General features: G+C 39.2%; 1 protein-coding gene across 4 annotated transcripts in view; it reads right to left on the bottom strand.

The window, feature by feature from the left end:
* opcml (opioid binding protein/cell adhesion molecule-like) overlaps positions 1–17,891 on the bottom strand; it is a 1,024,953-nt gene that overhangs the window by 399,278 nt on the left and 607,784 nt on the right. The window lies entirely within an intron of this gene.

Genomic DNA, 17,891 nt, shown 5'->3' with positions numbered 1-17,891 from the left:
GAATTATTCTTTGTTGTATGGACTGAAGAGTTGAAGTTCATGTCTCATGAAATGATGATCTTGTGAAAACATAAGGTTTATAAAGTCTGAAGTTATCACAAACCAAATGTTGCAATCTGATACAGAGCAGGTTTTGAAGGGAAGGGGTTAAAGGTTCAGTTAGGCCCATGAGTGGATTTGGGAATCACTATGTGCAAATCAACAGCAGTTGAATCAAGGCATTGCAGACTCCACGCCATCTGCTCCTCTCTGTAATTGTGGCAGCAACCCAGTGCTGTGAAGCAATCGAGTGCCTGCATTCTCAACACTAGAGCCAGTCTCCAGTGAGATGATCCCCACTTCAACCCAATCTACAACTCTTAACAGGGTGATGTATTTCAGTGACAGGAACTTGAATGCTGCTCCCTTTAAGTAGCATTAATGGGGAGTCTATCATCCAGCTGAAAGCTTAATGTAGGTTACTTGCAGGACTTGCAAGATCCAAAACAGCAAATGAGATACCAAATCAGCATCACAATCTATCAACTGTGACAAAGCACACATCAAAGCATGGCCAGCCTGTACATGGAGACCACACTGGACATTCTGGACAGACCCCTCCTTTATATCCATCTGCTGGCTCCTTTCATGCTGACATTAATGACGTTAAAGAATTGAAGCTCAGGTTTGTGCACACAAGTAGTTGTCCCAGAGGATCGAAATCAAAATCCAGTGGAAAATTTAATTTGTTGATTAATTTTGTCAAAAAAATTAATAGACAAGTGAAAAAGTTGAATTCATTAGTTAAATCTGGAAGGAATGATCCCATCATTTCTGGGATGAGGTTCTTTCACCTGAGCTTCTGTTTATCTCTTGAATCACAAACCTAATTAACTGAATGTCCAGATGGGAGGTTTACTATTGATTTTGAGAACAAAGAACAAAGGCAATTTACAGCCCAGGAACATGCCCTTTGGCCCTCCAAGCCTGAGCCAATCCAAATGTACTCTCTAAACCTGTCGGTCAATTCCTAAGTATCTGTATTCCTCTGCTCCCCACCTACTCATGCATGTGTCCAGATGCATCTTAAATTAATCGAACATGGCTGCCTCTACCACCTCTACTGGCAACTGGACTTCTGTGTCAGATAGATATCGGACTCAAAAATCTTAGACTTCTTGATAAAGAGTGCACACATTTTTGATTGTTTTGCTGTTTAGCTTGTAAAACTCAATTTGTGGCTCACATGGTGGGGCTGCCCATCCTTTGGAAGAACCCTGGACTTAGATTAGCAGGTGTCCTGCTATGGCTATATTCCACAAAGCATAACAAGCAAACACAAATTTAACCCAAAGTACAAATGGTTCAGTTTGGACTCTCAAACATTAGGTACATTTCTTTTTCAAACATCCAGCTAAACAAAATTGAAATGAAAACTGAACAAAAGAGTATACATTTCTACATAACTCTTACTTAGAAAAACTATTTCCCAGGTTGTTTCACAAAGGTGTAAGAATATGAGTTAACAAACAGCCAAAGGTCAAGAAGCCAAAAGCATGGTTCAAAAAGTTTGACTCAAGCTGGTTTATAATGAGATGTAAAAATTAAGATAAAATAGTTCCATGTAAAGGGGGTGGAAGGCAAAGCCTCCTTTTTTTAAAAAACATGGGTATCAGTCTCTAAGCCAGCATTTATTGTCCATCCCCAGCCACGCAGAGAGCAGTTAAAAGTTAACCACATTGCTGAAAATCTGGAGTTGCCTGTAGACCAGACATAAAACGGATGGTAGCATTCATTCCCAAAAGGGTCATTGGTGAGCCAGTTTTTTTTTAATGACAATTGATAGTTTTTATGTCAGTATGAAGCCACCATTTTTTTTATTCCAGATTTTTCTCTTGAATTCAAATTTCACCATTTGCGATCACGGGATTCAAACCGATGACCCCAAAAGATTAGCTTGAGGTTTTGGATCAGGAATTTTGTGACATGACCATTATGCCACTGCCTCCCTATTTCTGCAGTCAGACAGGTACAAAAGGTCAGCGCAAGAGAAACTGAGATTTGGGGAGAGTGGTGTTTTTGGGAGGTCCCAGAGATAATTAAAGGTCTGAAACATAAAAGGACTCAAAAGTAAGACCTTGGAACTGGAGGCACAGGAGGACTAGGACTAACTGTAGATCAGTGGGGACAAGAATGATTGGTCATTATACCCTGCTCTGAGGTGGGGTTTGAATGACCTGAAACAGCCCAAGGGGAAAAGATTGAACCCAAAACAAGATTCAGGAAATGTAATCGGAGCTGAAGATGATCGCTTAACAGGATAAAATAAAGTCTGATACAAGACTGGAATTAAGTATCATGCCTTTTTGTGTAATTTTTTTTACTGTTTTAGGTAAAGGTATATTTTAAAGGAAAGATTGAGCCACAATCGGATCATCAATTATTTAAACTGTTGACCCAATTTGCTGGCAGCATAAGTTCCTAGTTGATCCTGAATGCATGCTTTTTACCAGGCTACGCTAACATTGCAAAGTGAAAGAAAGTTGTCATTAAAATTCATAGTATACTTACTATATTACCTGAGACTTTCTGCCTTGCAACACAGATGTACATTAATGATTTGTGCACTGAATAACAGAGATCCCAGCAGACCTAGCAGTGGTATTCCTTTTTGGTAACTATTCTGAGATCTACTGGTAAAGTCACATGTATGACAAACAACGTGTTAACCCTAATGTTGAAACAATTTCTGTTCTGTAACTATAAATATTTTTAGAAAGCAGTTAAATGGTTTGTTATGGCATTAATAAAATCAACTTTACTACTACTGGATTCATATGACAGTGAAATTAAAATACTCAATAATACTCAGAATTGTAGTCAAAACGAGTGATGCTGGAAACGCACAGCTGATCAGGCATCATCCAAAAAACAGGAGAGTTGATGTTTTGAATCAGAATTGCCCAGTTGTCCCTAACCAGAATTTATAATATCAGATCTTGGACACCAGGGTTATAACTTAAATAAAAATGAACAATTTATTATTAGTATTGTAAATTTAGCAGTGTGCCGCTAAACAAGGCAATCCAGTTAATATCAATGATAGAAACCCAGTCTTCTTTGAGCATAACCACCACTCTCACACAGCCAGACAGATAGACACAGCTAAGGGATAAAATTAACTAACTGAAATTTACTAGTTCAATTAAACAATTTTAAATGATGGGTGCCAAGCCTTTATGTAACCCTTGGGTACAGTGGTTCACAACTGTATATCTAATTTCAAAGTCATCAGTGAATACAAACAGATTTAGTAGTTTTCCATAAGTATTTATTTGTTTCTTATATATTGAAATTCTTTTCTCAGAACATTTAACAATTCTTTAACTGACTAGAAAACTTGACAGTAAAATACAGCAGCCAGGAGTAAAGCTTCTAAAATCACTCTGCACCTGCCAAAAAACAGATGTCCCCTATTTCCTCCCTCCTTTTTTTTCTTAAAATCAACATTCTCGGCGGTTGGCTGAATGACACAGGTCCTCCCCTGATTGACCAATTCAACATTTAGCCAGCTCGCAGCTCTGGGCATGGCAACACTCAGTGTCAAATCATGCACAGTATTCCTTGCAGGAGTAATTAATTTGCATTATCTTCCAGACCATTCAACGACAGCAAACTTCAGTGTATGTTTTCTTTTCTTTTAAAACATGCAGCTGTTCAAAGTTAAACTAACACAAAGCTTACTCACAGATCCAGCATAAATAAATGGGAAAAGGTAAAAGCAAAATAGTGAGTATATCAACAGGTTGTTCTCATGTGTTTATACATCCATAACAACCGCTTAAATTTTTTTTATATTGAGTAAATATTTCAAAGTTCCACAATTAGGATGATAGGTAGCAACAGCTATTAAAAATGTATTGCAGCACAGGATATCTCCCTTCCCAGGTACATATATGCTGGAAGGCACCCCTTAAAACTCTCTTTCGGTGTCCCACTTAAGATAACATAAATGCATGGTCCCAGCATCATGTACTGAGGTGAACAGGTCATGCAAAACAAAACAAAATTAGATTAAACATTGAAATGCAACCCAAGGAAAGTTTAGCCCCATGACTGATCATGAATGTAATGGCTTCGTCCTTTGAATGGGAAAGACTTGGATTCTATCATTGACAAACAAGTGCCACACATGAAATGCTGGCAGAAATAAAGATTCATCAAATACTTTGGAGTCAAATTTTAATCATACTTGCAAATTAAATGTTATAGTTTCATACATCACATGTATTGGATTAGATTTTCTCCATTATGGAAACAGGCCCTTCGGCCCAACAGGACCACACTGACTTATAACTCACCCAGACCCATTTCCCTCTGACTAATGCACCTAACACTATGGGCAATTTAGCGTGGCCAATTCACCTGACCTGCACATCATTGGACTATGGGAAGAAACCGAAGCACCCGGAGGAGTCCCACACAGTCGTTGGAATCAAACCTGGGACCCTGGTGCTGTGAGGCAGCAGTGCTAACCACTGAGCCACCGTGCCACCCAATTATTGGCACAATCACCACAATACCCCTTTGCAACTCAACAGATCCTCATCCTCATCCTGAAGGTTTTCAACTTGTGTCTTGTGCAGAGGACCATTTTCTAGCTTAGTAAAATAAATATGCCTCTTTTACTCTCACAGCAGCTTCCATACAGAATCCTGTATTAAATCCTTCCAGTTATGTTAGGGGTCACAAAACAATTGAAGATAACATTGAACTCTGAATGGTTTGTTCAGGGGTCAAGTTTTGTATGAGGATTAGGAAACAGCTGATAAATGAAAGAGCTATTTTTCATTTGCTTTCCCTCCGGAAGGTAATGTTACAGCCCCATAATCGCTGGATAGGTATTGAACTAAAATTGCTTTAGTAGAAGAAACTGAGGAATTGGTTTCAGAAAAGATTAATGTGGTTGAGATTCATAGTGCCAGAGGAACCAAACAGATTTGTCCCAGAGCGTGTAGAAAAATAGGGGAGGTTAGAAATGAGCCACAGAGCCATATATTTGATGGCTGGTTGATCCCAGAAGTTTCACAAGGATTGATATCAGACATATTTGCTCCGACTACGTTGGAATGAGAGCACTAAGAATGTGGAATATTCTTCAACATGGAGCGGTTGAAGTAAATAGCACTAATGCATGCAGGAGAGAGAAGAGAAAAGAAGGACGTAGGGGAATGGTCATATGATGAGCTAATTAGAAAATTAGTTTTGTTGAGGGATATTTGGTCAATGAGTCATTTCAAATGCTATTTCATGAAGGTTGTAAACCTGCTCACTGAGCTGGTAGGTTTGTTCTCAGATGTTTTGTCATCATGCTAAGTAACAACAACAGTGAGCCTCAGGTTGAAGCGCTGATGTTATGTCCCACTTTCTATTTGTGTGTCTTGGTCTATTACAATGGGTGATATCATTCCCGGTTATTTTTCTCAGAGGTTGGTAAATGGGTCTAAATCGATGTGTTTCTTGATGGAGTTCCAGTTCCAGTGCATGTCTCTGTTTAGCCTGTCCCAGGATAGGTGCATTGTCCCGGTTGAAGTGATGCCCTTCTTTATCTGTGCATAAGGATATAAGTGATAGCTGGTCATGTCTTTTGGTGGCTAGTTGGTGCTCATGTATCCTGGTGGCTAGTTTTCTGCTTGTCTGTCCAATGTAAAGGTTGTTGCAATCCTTCCAGTATATTTTGTAAATGACATTCATTTTGCTAGTTGTTGGTATAGAGTCCTTCAGGTTCATCAGTAGTTGTTTCAGTGTGTTGGTAGGTTTGTGGGCCACCATGATGCCAAGGGGTTGGAGTAGTCTGGTAGTCATCTCCGAGATGTTTTTATGTCTGATATTGTGGCTGGAGTCTTTGGGCATATTGTGTTTTTTTGTTTGGATTTATTGTTTAAAAATTGACAGACTGTGCTTCGCGGTACCCATTGTTCTTGAATGCGCTGTATAGGTATTTTCCTTCTACTGCTCAGAGGTCCTGGGTGCTGCAGTGTGTGATGGGTTGTTTAAATATTGTCTTAATGCAGCTCTGTTTATGGGTGTTGGGATGATTGCTCCTGTAGTTGAGTATCCATTCTGTGACTGTTGCTTTCCTGTCGACACTGGTCTTCAGTATCATTGACTGTTTGTTCCACTGTAACATCTAAGAAGGTGAGTCTGTTGTTGTTCTATTCCTCTCTGATGAAATTTATGCCAGTAATGATGTTGTCAATGATATTGTAGATTGCCTCTAATTCGTTCCGTTTCGTGATGATAAATGTGTCATCCACATAGTAGACCCAAAGCTTGAGCTAGAACATGGGGGTGGTTGGGGGGGGGGGGGGGGGGGGGGGGGGGGGGGGGCGAGGGGTGGGGTGCTTTTCATTCTAGTCCCTGCATAACTGTTTCTGCTACAAACCCTGATATTGGTGATCCTATGGGTGTCTGTTGATTTGTTTGTAGGTCTTGTTGTGGATGATGAAGTGGGTAGTGAGAAACAGATCTACGAGCTTGAGATGCTGTCCTTGCTGTCTGGTGCTGTCTGGTGTTTGTGTCTTTGGTTTGTCTTGTAGTGAGGTCAGTGTTTCTTTGGCCAGTCCAACGTTAATTGACATGAATAGGGCCGTTATGTCGAAGGAGATCATGACTTCGTCTATGACTATCTTGTCTGTGATAATGTTTAGGAATTCATGGATGGAATTGATGGAGTGGCAAGAGTCTTCTACTACATATTTCAGTTTATGGTGAAGTTCCTTTGCTAGTCTGTACATTGGTGTGCCAGGGAATGAGACTATGGGTCTGAGGGGCACCCCTAGTTTGTGCACCTTAGGTAATCCATAGAAATGGGGCGTGTTTGATTCATAAGGTTTCATTCTTTGGAAATCTGTCTTGTTAATTTCACCTGTTTTGTGGTATTTCTTCAGTGATGCTGTGATACGGTTTTCTAGCTGTGGAGTCGGGTCTATTGCCCCCTGTTGGGACATGTTGGGATCTGTGAGCAGTGAGTTCACCATTACACTATACTGTGTTCTGTTTAGGATGATGGTCATGCGCCCTTTGTCTGCCAGTAGTATTATAATATTTCTGTCTTATCTATGTCACTCTAGGGCTTTCCTTTCCTGTGTGTTGAGAGTGATCCCTTTTCTCTTCCTGTTTGGTGTTGGTGCTACTGTCTGTTTGATGGTCTGCTGGGTTTCTTGTATAAGTCCATTGTCTTTTAGGGTTGATGTCAGTGCTGTTAGGAAGTCCCTTTTGTCTGCCTCCCTGTAGTTGTAATTCATCTCTCTTACTAGGTCGGATTTTTCTGGGTCCGTTAGTGGTCAGTCTGACAGATTCTCTATCCAAGCTTCTGACTTGTCTGCATTGTTCTTTTGTGTGAGCTAGTCCAATTTTTCTTGTGGGGTCAGTTTTTTCTTTTTCTTGGTCTGCTGTTGTTTGTTGCTGATGACTTATTCTAATGTGCTTGTCCATTCCTTGTCAGTTGCATTGGTGTGGAAAGTTTTTTGGCGTGAAATTTTCCTATCATATTGGTGGAGCCACTTGTGGGCATCATGAATCATTTCTCACAACATTCTGTGGTTGTTTTGTTCTCCTATTCTTCTGGCTTGTGGGGTGTTGACAGGTGGTTTGTTGTTGACACACTTTGGTCATACCTGTTTCCTGAGGCATTCATGTAGGAAATAGAGGTTGTTCAAGGTGGCGCTCAGTCAGATGGTGTTGTTTTCCCATCTTCAAGTTAGTTTGAGTGTATTGCACCCATTGGCGTTTGTGATTTTTGAGAAGATTTGTAGCTCAGGTTGAGGTTCAGCCATATCATACAGTTAGGTTCAGTGTCATCCACATGAGGAATAGAATGTTGAACTTGCACCCCAGGACACACATAAATACTGGGATTGGAGTGAACCTATTTATGATGCCCTCATATTGTTGACAGCCTGCAATGTTCATAGTAAAAGCTCAAATTACTACTGATAATGTGGAAAAATTGCCCAGGTTCTATTCTCAAAAATCAGGACAAACCTCACACAGTCAATTACTGCCCACTTTAGTTTCTGTTAGCACTGCTGCCTCACAGCACCAAGGTCCCAGATTCGACTCCAGCCTCGGGTAACTGCCTGTGTGGAGTTTGCACATTCTCCCTGTGTCTGCGGGGTTTCCTCCGGTTGGTCTGGTTTCCTCCCACAGTGCTGAAAATGTGTTGTTGGAAAAGCGCAGCAGGTCAGGCAGCATCCAAGGAGCAGGAGAATCGACGTTTCGGTCATGAGGAAAGTGTGTCCAGCAGGCTAAGATAAAAGGTAAGGAGGAGGGACTTGGGGGAGAGGGCGTTGAAAATGCGATAGGTGGAAGGAGTTCAAGGTGAGAGTGATAGGCAGGAGTGGGGAGATATGCAGGTCAGGTGAATTGGCCATGCTCAATTGTCTGTAGAGTTAGGTGCATTAGTCAGAGGGGAATGGGTCTGGGTGGATTACTCTTCTGTGTGGACTGGTTAGGCTGAAGAACCTATTTCTACACTGTATGGAATTTAATCACCTAATCTCCATCGTCAACAAAATGTGGGAGGTGTTATGCATAGTGCATTCAAACAGTACTTACTCAGCAATAACCATCTCCAACAAAAGAAACTTCAATCATTTCCCCTTCCCATTCAATGTCATTGGTGAATTGCCCACTTGCCATCCTGGGGGTTCCCTATTGTCAGAAACTGAATTGGACCATCTAATAAAAACTGAGAACAGGAGTGGATCAGAGACTAGGAATTTTATAGCGAGTAACTGACTTCATCATTGTTCACATTCCATAGTTTATTTACTGGCACACATGAGGAGTGTGGTGCAATATAGTCCATTTGCCTGGATGAATGCAGCTCCAATAATTTTGCAGAAGCTTGACACCATCGAAGACAGTGGAACAGTGTTAAAATTGGACCCAACTTTCTTTTTCACTAAGGCTTCTGTTTCCAAAAGTCAGTATTCTAATGATACTGCCAGGATTTTGAGTTACAAAAGAAGTGATTTGTAGTTTTTGGATTCTCAAAGTTAAAGCTTTGTAAAAATCTTGTGTTAGTTTCTCTAATTATATGTGGAATAATGCCCATTGAATTGCACCACATCTACTGCCTAAAAAATTTGTTTCCTCCACCACCGATGCACAGTGGCAGCATTGCAAACCACACCAAAGATTTACTGCAACATCTCAAAGTTCCTTCAACAGTATTGTCCAAACTCATAATCTCTACCACCTTCAAGGACAAAAGCACATTCTCAGCATGTTCTCTTCCCAACCACACACCACCTTGACCTGAAAGTTGGTCCTGCATTGTTGCTGGGTCAAACTATGGGAGCTACCTTCCTAGTAGCATTGTGAGTGTACCTGCACAACATGGACTACAGTGGTTCAAGGAGATGGCTCACCAACATCATCTCAAGGGGAATTGAGAATGGGCAATAAATGCCCACTCCCTGTGAAAGATAAAAGAGATAAAAGGTTGCTGTTACACATTGAACAACAGGCACACAAAAATCTGAATATGGAAAAAAGAATGGAGATAAAGGGGCAGGTGGATAAAGGAATAAAACAAGCAAAAAGAAACGAGAACAGAGGGACATAAACTGATTGGAAAAGGGCATTTTGTGATGACTAGTTTCTCAGTTTCAATTTGAAATGTTTCCCTATTTAAACAGGGATTATTATTGATGTTACCATGAATTTTATTCTACATGCAATTAAAGAAACTAACACAGGATTTGTACAGAACTTTACCTTCGAGAATCCAGAAACGACAGATCACTTCTTTCGTAACTCAAGAGGCAGGCAGTATCATTAGAAAATTAACCTTCGGAACAGGGGTCTGAGTGAAAAAAATTCTGGTGCAATTTTAACACTGTTCCACTTCAGTTTTTAATTTAGCTGTATTATCAAATTTCCTTGAGAGATGCAAAACATTACACATAGATCAGGAAATAAATTATGATTAAATCACACAGCCCAAATGACAACACTGATATTTCGTCAAAAATGTAAGTCAAAAAAATTGAATGAATATATGCTTAAGAATGCGACTCAACATTAGATGGATAGTCAAAATACTGTGGCCTTTGTTGCAGATAGAAATAGGGCTGAACAATATCGACTGCAATGCCATTTTGACGCCCACTGTTTTATTTGATTTACTTTTTGGGAGCTGGGGCGTGGGTGAGAGAAAAGAAAATGTCATCCAGACTATCAAGCCAGTTCATTCAAAAGGTCTCTGTAAAAGATGTAGTCAGATGATGGCTATTTACTTTGCTCAGTCTTCCGAAGGAGAGCCACAAACAGAATTATGAACTTGAAGCTCGACTGAGTTGCCCAATTTCCCCTGAAAGATAGTTCACTCCCGATCAGCCCTGCCCTATTTCTATATGCAAAGGCCATTTCTTTGGGGAGGTTTTTCATAACTGATCCACATGAGTTTCAATCTTATTCTTGAGCAGGTATTCATTTCCATCAGACTGACTGGGTTAACTTAGATTGATTTATTCATTCTAGCTAACACATACTCATTTAGGATGTGAGCCCCCTTTCTACTATATATTGAGTCAGGTGGATGGTCAGCTTTCCCTCACAAAAGAAACTGCAAAAATTTGGTAACTACTATATTAAAAACTTAAGTATAATACATTTAAAATGGTGTCAATTCTTATCAGAAATCTGTCCAATATTTCCAACAAATGTTCTAATGAGTTTATAACCAAGTTTATAGGTTATAAAAGGGTTAATCCATAGTTTCTGGATTCTTAAAGTTGAAATTCTGTCCAAAGTCTGTTGAGTATCAAACTGATTATAAATGCTTCCTTCACTTCTTAAATCTCACACATGCTATTGTCTATACTATATGTATTTTGCCTTTGTTTCTTCCCAAAAGGTGAGGAATTTTGTCTGTGTTATGCAATGTCTAAGAGGGAAATTTGAATTCTGTCACCTAAATAATGATTCACAATGTGAGTTTCAGGCTGTATAAACCATGGGAACATCATAACCAATTCCATACTGTTCACTATTTATCTCTAAAGGAATAAGTACAACATTCTCTTCTCCACGTGGAGGAAGGACACTGTACTTATTTGTATGAAATGGCCTTTGGAACATCTCAGTCACCCATCATCTCAAAATAAAACTGTAAATTAGACAATTACTCATAATGCTCACATACATGACTACCACCCACAACACACCACCTTATGACCCATAACCTCTGTTTTCTTTTTACCTTCATATCTCTACTCCAATCACTCCATATTGGAGACTTGATCCACATTCTCACCACTCATTCCTGAGTTGTAGGGCTAAATCATCTGATATCAATCCTTATTAATCTTCTGAGATCAACATGCTATCAAACATATATAACATATACCAATGCAGACAGGGTTGATGACAAAAGGATGGAAGCTGTAGCACAATCTCCAATCCCATCTGAAAGATTTTGAAATTGCTGTTATGTTCTATCATTTATTATGCTCCAAATGTAACATTACTATAGAGAACAACATATACCATTGTGATGACATTTCTGGATATTATCATTGACTTCAATTTTGACCAAAGCTAGCAGCCAGCATGAGATGAAACAAACAGAGTTTTGCAGGTGGGGAATATGATAACTTGAGGCTTGTTGTTGTTGAATTGGAGGATATTCTATCTAGGCTACCAGCAGGCAATCAGACTGACAACACAGAATGTGGAGAAAGTGAGGACTGCAGATGCTGGAGATCAGAGCTGAAAATGTGTTGCTGGAAAGGCGCAGCAGGTCAGGCAGCATCCAAGGAGCAGGAGAGGAGGAAGAGAGCTTCTTCAAGGAAGGCATCCTTGCAAGAGGATTCGCAGTAGGTTAAAATCTTCTAGGAGAAAGTGAGGACTGCAGGTGCTGGAGATCAGAGCTGAAAAGGAGGAAGAGAGCTTCTTCAAAGAAGGCATTCTTGCAAGAGGATTCCCAGTAGGTTAAAATCTTTTTGGAGATGCTGGAGATCAGAGCTGAATCTTTTTTTAAATCGACGTTTCGGGCTTGAGCCCTTCTTCAGGAATGTTTTCTGAAGAGGGGCTCATGCCTGAAACGTCAATTCTCCTGCTCCTTGGATGCTGCTTTACCTGCTGCGCCTTTCCAACAACACATCTTCAACACAGAATGTGGAGAATGTTGGACATCATCTGAGCATGTAGAAACTCTGTACCACTGCATATTGTTGCTGAGGGGCATGCAGAGGAGGAGGAAGAAGAAAAAACTCGAGATTTCTGGAGTAGCAGAAGTTGACTGACAAAGTGGTCACTGGAGATGCAGCAGTCTATTTTGGAATTCAAGTGAGGAATGATTGAATAAATGGCCTGCCATCTTCTTTTATATGACTAACAATCATCAGTAGTAAGGTTATTGTGACGCTTCTCACATTTCTCTCATCATAAGCAAACAATCAAAGACAGGTTTTAAGTCTCCAGTTTAATTTTCTATTTTCTAATCACAATCAAGTCACAAATTTATGTAAACATTACTGCGATTTCTGATTGCACTGAAGAATTGGGTCATCTTTCCTCTCACCTTTTAAAGGAAAACTGAAAATAAATGAAGCTCTGTAAATTTAAGAATTTCCAAATCCCAAAATAGCTGTTTTTTCTATAAACTGTTTCCAGACATTTGGATCAGTTGCTAAAAAAAAATTTTGTATTCTAAAAATGTCCTTATAAATGATTTTACAAGATAATAGCAATATTTGATTTATTGTCAATTGCAGTTGAAGTTAATCCCAGTTGCTTCATTGACAATAGCTTCATAATGACTAGATGTTCCATGAATAGTCAATAATTACTCTCCAAAACCCTTGAGTACATGTCCTAATTCATATCATTCTACTGTCTGCTTTAGAATGACTGTAGCATTTGAATTACTTTATTACTTATCTAGACCGAAGTCAGCTTGTTGCATCTTAGCCTAATTGATCTTTGCCTTGTGAATCTTTTCCTCTGCCTTATACTTGTTACAATGTCACACTGATGGAAAACACAAATAGCTTTACTCAATGTTCTACAAGAGTATCTTTGTCAAAGAATTTGAAACATTGTCCAAACAGCAACGGATCTACAACCAGCCAGAATGGCACGTTGCCCCTCTACATCACCAGTCTCATATGATTACCCAATCTCTATGCCAAACTGATTGAAGGGCTGGATAGCAATCAGAACAGTCAGTTTATTCTTATATTTGCTCATTTACGCAATGTGCGTGCGCCAGTTGATTTGTCTTCAGGTCAGTGTAAATGTAGGGGAAGGAGGGTGCTCAATGTGAATGTGGTGTTGTATGTGTGTAGGGATGGGGCTGTCTTGCTTTTCTGAAAGTCATTCTACAGTTGTCCACAACTACTTCCATTTTAACACAAACTTTATTTACTTACTAAGACTGCACATAAACATTGATCCATGCCTGCTCAGTATGTCTGCTCCATGAGATCTCTTATCTCATTGTCACTATTTCCCACAATCACATCATGATCCCATATGCTCATATGGTCACACCAATAATCCATAACATTGGAAATAGATCTCATGGATTCTTGATTTTATCACACCCTTCAGACAAGACTTTACACAATATTGTGTAGGAGTTATAATTCCGTTACAATTTATCCAAAATACTACAATATATGTCCATTCTATATAAATATATACCAAAAATAACAAATATGCTTACCTGCACAGTGCTTTCTTACAGGTTACTTTTAGTCTCACATCTGTCACCTGCTCAGAGGTGCCATTCAATTTGTTACTCATTATTCAGAGCTCAAGCCAAGAGGTGGTCTGAGGTGTCTTGTAACATTTATCAGCACATTCAATGTCTTTTGGTCCATTCATAAATGGTGATAGCAGTAACTCTAATTTCTCAGACTGCCACACATCGTTAGTTAAAAATTATCAAAGATCACACTATCAGATAAAAACAAAGCCATATGAACAAAAATTACCATTTTTATGCAGTGCAAACTCCAGTGGGAGTTAGTCAAATTAATTTGGAAGATCTTGAAGGCTAGTGTGAGATAAACATAGACTTTCCTGAAGGAACTTAGTAAAAGTCAACAAAAACTGAATTTATGTCCTTTTCTCTTTTTGTTTCAGATGAAGCAGCAGCTCCTCCTATCTTTCAGGAAACAGGAGAGGATACAGAAATCAAGCCTGACATGACTGTTGTTACTAAACTGCAGCTATTGTCAGCTCTGTATCTTATGTTCTCGAACTAATGTTGAGGAAATTAACAGCCCTTTTGGAATTGGAAATTGCAGCAATCTACAATTAAAAAAAAAATCACAGCTTGAAATTACAATCTACTAATTTCATTCATTCACAGAAAAAAATGCAGAATAAAATTGTTGAAACAGGACATTACGACTCACACCAGTACAGCTGAAGTTCCATGTTAAGGAGTACCAGTTTGAACCCTTACCCGTCATTTTGAATTTTGATTATTTTTGGTCCTTTTACCAAGGATTATTGTCAAAAAAAACTAAAACAAAAACACAAAATAAATGCTGTCCAGAGTATGGCAAAAAATGAACTTCAAATTCCACTGAGAATGCAAAAAACTGCAGTTGGTCACCAATTTATCAAAATGCTGCTTCATCTTAGAAAACAACCATTTCAGCTGCAGGACTTTACTGGAAGAAATATTCAGGGGAGTATCCAGGCCCAACAGAATACATAATTGGATTAAAATTTACACTGCTTGCACAGGGTTTAGCACCAGTCAAAATTCCCCATATATGGAACAAACCAAATTTAAATTAAACGTGATCTGGATAATATTCAACCTGGACTGAGAAGTGACACGATGCACTACTCAAGTTGCAGGCACTGGATGACTTTGACAACAGAGAGTCAAACTACTTGTTCTTATTACCATCTTTGCCATCACCAAATTTCAATCGCAGCAACCATATGGTGATTAGTAAAGCTGCTGGCTGTTCTGCATTCAACAATGCATCAGCTGACTGCAGAAACTCTGCATTGTCAACAGGTCACGGGGGTGATGAAACACTCCCTACTTGCCTGCATGGATGCCACACTACATCTGAAGTAGTTCAACATCACCCTGGGAAAGCAGTTCACTCACCTACGTAATATCTAAGAAATGCACAGTAGCAATGAGACAAGACTTTTGAACAGCTCTTTCGAATCTGAAAGCTCCACTGTCACAAGGTAGCTGGTATATGGCACACTATCAGGAGCTGTTTGTATAGTGCCCTGATTTGGATATCCTGACATTTGAACTGATGTGAGAATTCAGACTTATAAAGAATAAATAACAATACTGATAGAATTACAGTATTATTACACGCTTAACTAACTTCATTGAAATGTATCTCAAAATCACAAAAAATATGAATAGCATGCTGATAGCTAATAAACAGGTGAATAACAACATACAGGACATTTCAATAAGGCAAAAAATCCTTATAAATGCGTTTCTTTTAATTCAATTGTGCTCTTATTTTGCAAACATCCCACAGAAGGTGAATTCTCATTATCTTATCTTTAAAGCTACAGGAAAATTTTCATCCAGCTCCCTATCACTCTGTGTTGTGATTGCAGTGAAAATGGATTATTAATATTCAACTTCCATCAATTGCCTTTAATGTCTGAGAATTTCAAATATGAACAATGGCTTTAGAAAGCATACCATTGTCGTAAGTTGGTTGTAATGATTGTGTAACAAGTCCAAGCAACCTACACAGAGCTGGCTGCCTTGGAATTACTGTTTTAAAAACAACTCATTAAGGTATCAAGAAATTTGAGGTTCTTGCTGTGCTCACATTTGCCTGCTGACCATGCATATTGAGGAATGAAAGATTGCCTATTACTACCTGGGTTGAAACCATCTGCAAGGGACAGTATATTAACAATAATCAAAGATAGAATGCAAGTTGGACTGTTAATATTCCTTTCCTCTCTGTGTGAGATAGAGTTTTACAGGGCAGAGTTTTCCAGTTCCTGAACAATATAGACATTGGTGAGTTAATTCGGAAAATGCAGCAAGATCAGAAAAATGTAATTCTCTACTTTGAAAAGTCATCTGCAACAAAGATTTAAATGATAATCTCATGACTGAATAATGGGAAGCCTATTTTCATGCCGTTAGTGCCTAACCTCATCTCATTGATACATAGGTTCCGATTCTCCTATTTGTCAGATAGAAACTAGATGGACACAATTCCCAGCACGCAAGTCAGAGTGGGTACCTAGTCACAACAGCTTGTTGCCTGTGCTTCCATCTGACACAGGGCATGCTCTGTGGGCAGTGGCTACCTGTACACTTCCACCAATGAGGTTAGTATCAGACACTTACCAGCCTCTCTGATTCCTCATGGCCCATTGTAACGGAAGATAAACTGTCTGTTTGTGAGAGCTGCAAATGCTGACTGTTCACATTGTTGAGGACCTGTTCTGTTTCTAATATTGTGAACTGTGACAAATGAATCCAGGCAGAGCAAGGGTTATAATTGGTGTAGCTATGATACTATGACCATTCACTGACCGTGAATTTGTGGTTGCTTGAAAGGGTGCATGAAGACCAGTAGAGATGGACTGCTGAGGCTGTATAGGGCTCTGGTCAAACTGCATTTGGAATACTGTGAGCAGTTTTGGGCCCCATTTTGAAGGAAAAATGTGCTCACCTTGGAGGCAGTCCAGAGAAGGTTCACAAGAATTATCCTGAGGAGCAGTTGAGGACTCTGGGTCTGTACTTTTTGGAGTTCAGGATGATGAGGATGGATAGCTTTGAAACTTATAGAATACTGAGAAGCCTAGGTTGAGTGGATGTGGAGAAGATGTTTCCATGAGCAGGAAAGACTGGAACCCAAGGGCACAGCTTCAGGATGAGGAAACAACTCTTTAGAACAGGGATGAGGAGGATTGCTTCATCAAGGGGGTGGTGGTTCTGTGGAACTCATGGGTGCAGTGGAGACCGAGTCATTGAATGTATTTAAGACAGAGATAGACAGATTCTTGGTGAAAACAAAATTAGAACAGACAACATCATTTGACTAAAGGGAACAACTTTACTTCCAAAACAGGAATATTAAAGCAAATTGAAACTTAATAAGATGATGCATGACTGATAACTGGAGTCTTCAATAAATGTTGCCAAATTGTTATTTCATTGTAGCTATCAGTAATGTCCAGTCATTTGCCAGTCCTTCATTATCTACACCAGATTTTGTAAATGACACTAATGATCCTATAATTGTGCTAGCAAAGAACATTTTCCTCTTAAAAATTCAAACAAGCATATTCATAATGAACAGATATTTCAACTAACAGATTAGAGGGGTTTTTTTTTGCAATTGGATTGAACTGCTTCTGAAACCAATGCAGCTTCCACCAACTAATATCTAGTAAGCTTCTGAAAAATTGTGACCAGATGGTTCAGATTTGCATATGCAATCAAATAATCAGAATCAAAATTCAGTTTGCTTGATTGAATCTTGTGAATTCAAGGAGGTGGCTCCCTGCTGCCCAGTTAATCTGTTACTGGGAATAGAAGCACAGCTGTGATGTCAAATTACTGGGTAAATAGGCAGAGCTGTTAGCTTTTCATAGTTCAGATATTAATGGGGACACAGTGGTTAACACTGAAAAAGCTTCCGATGCATTATCCAATTACTATAGTCTGAAGCTAATAATATACAGTACAACTTATCTCTCCATACATTTCATGTTTCTTGTCCTCCCATTGCAGTATACTCTGAATGAGAATGAAGTACACTATTAACTGACTTACACAATGACTTAATATAGTGACACTCAATTACACTTGACAATGCTGCTGAACTATAATATTCATATTGGCACAGGTGTGACTTCTGGCTTTA

Source organism: Hemiscyllium ocellatum, chromosome 29, assembly GCF_020745735.1.
Source record: "Hemiscyllium ocellatum isolate sHemOce1 chromosome 29, sHemOce1.pat.X.cur, whole genome shotgun sequence".
Taxonomy (NCBI): Eukaryota; Metazoa; Chordata; class Chondrichthyes; order Orectolobiformes; family Hemiscylliidae; genus Hemiscyllium; species Hemiscyllium ocellatum.
This window is presented reverse-complemented; position numbering and strand designations above follow the sequence as displayed.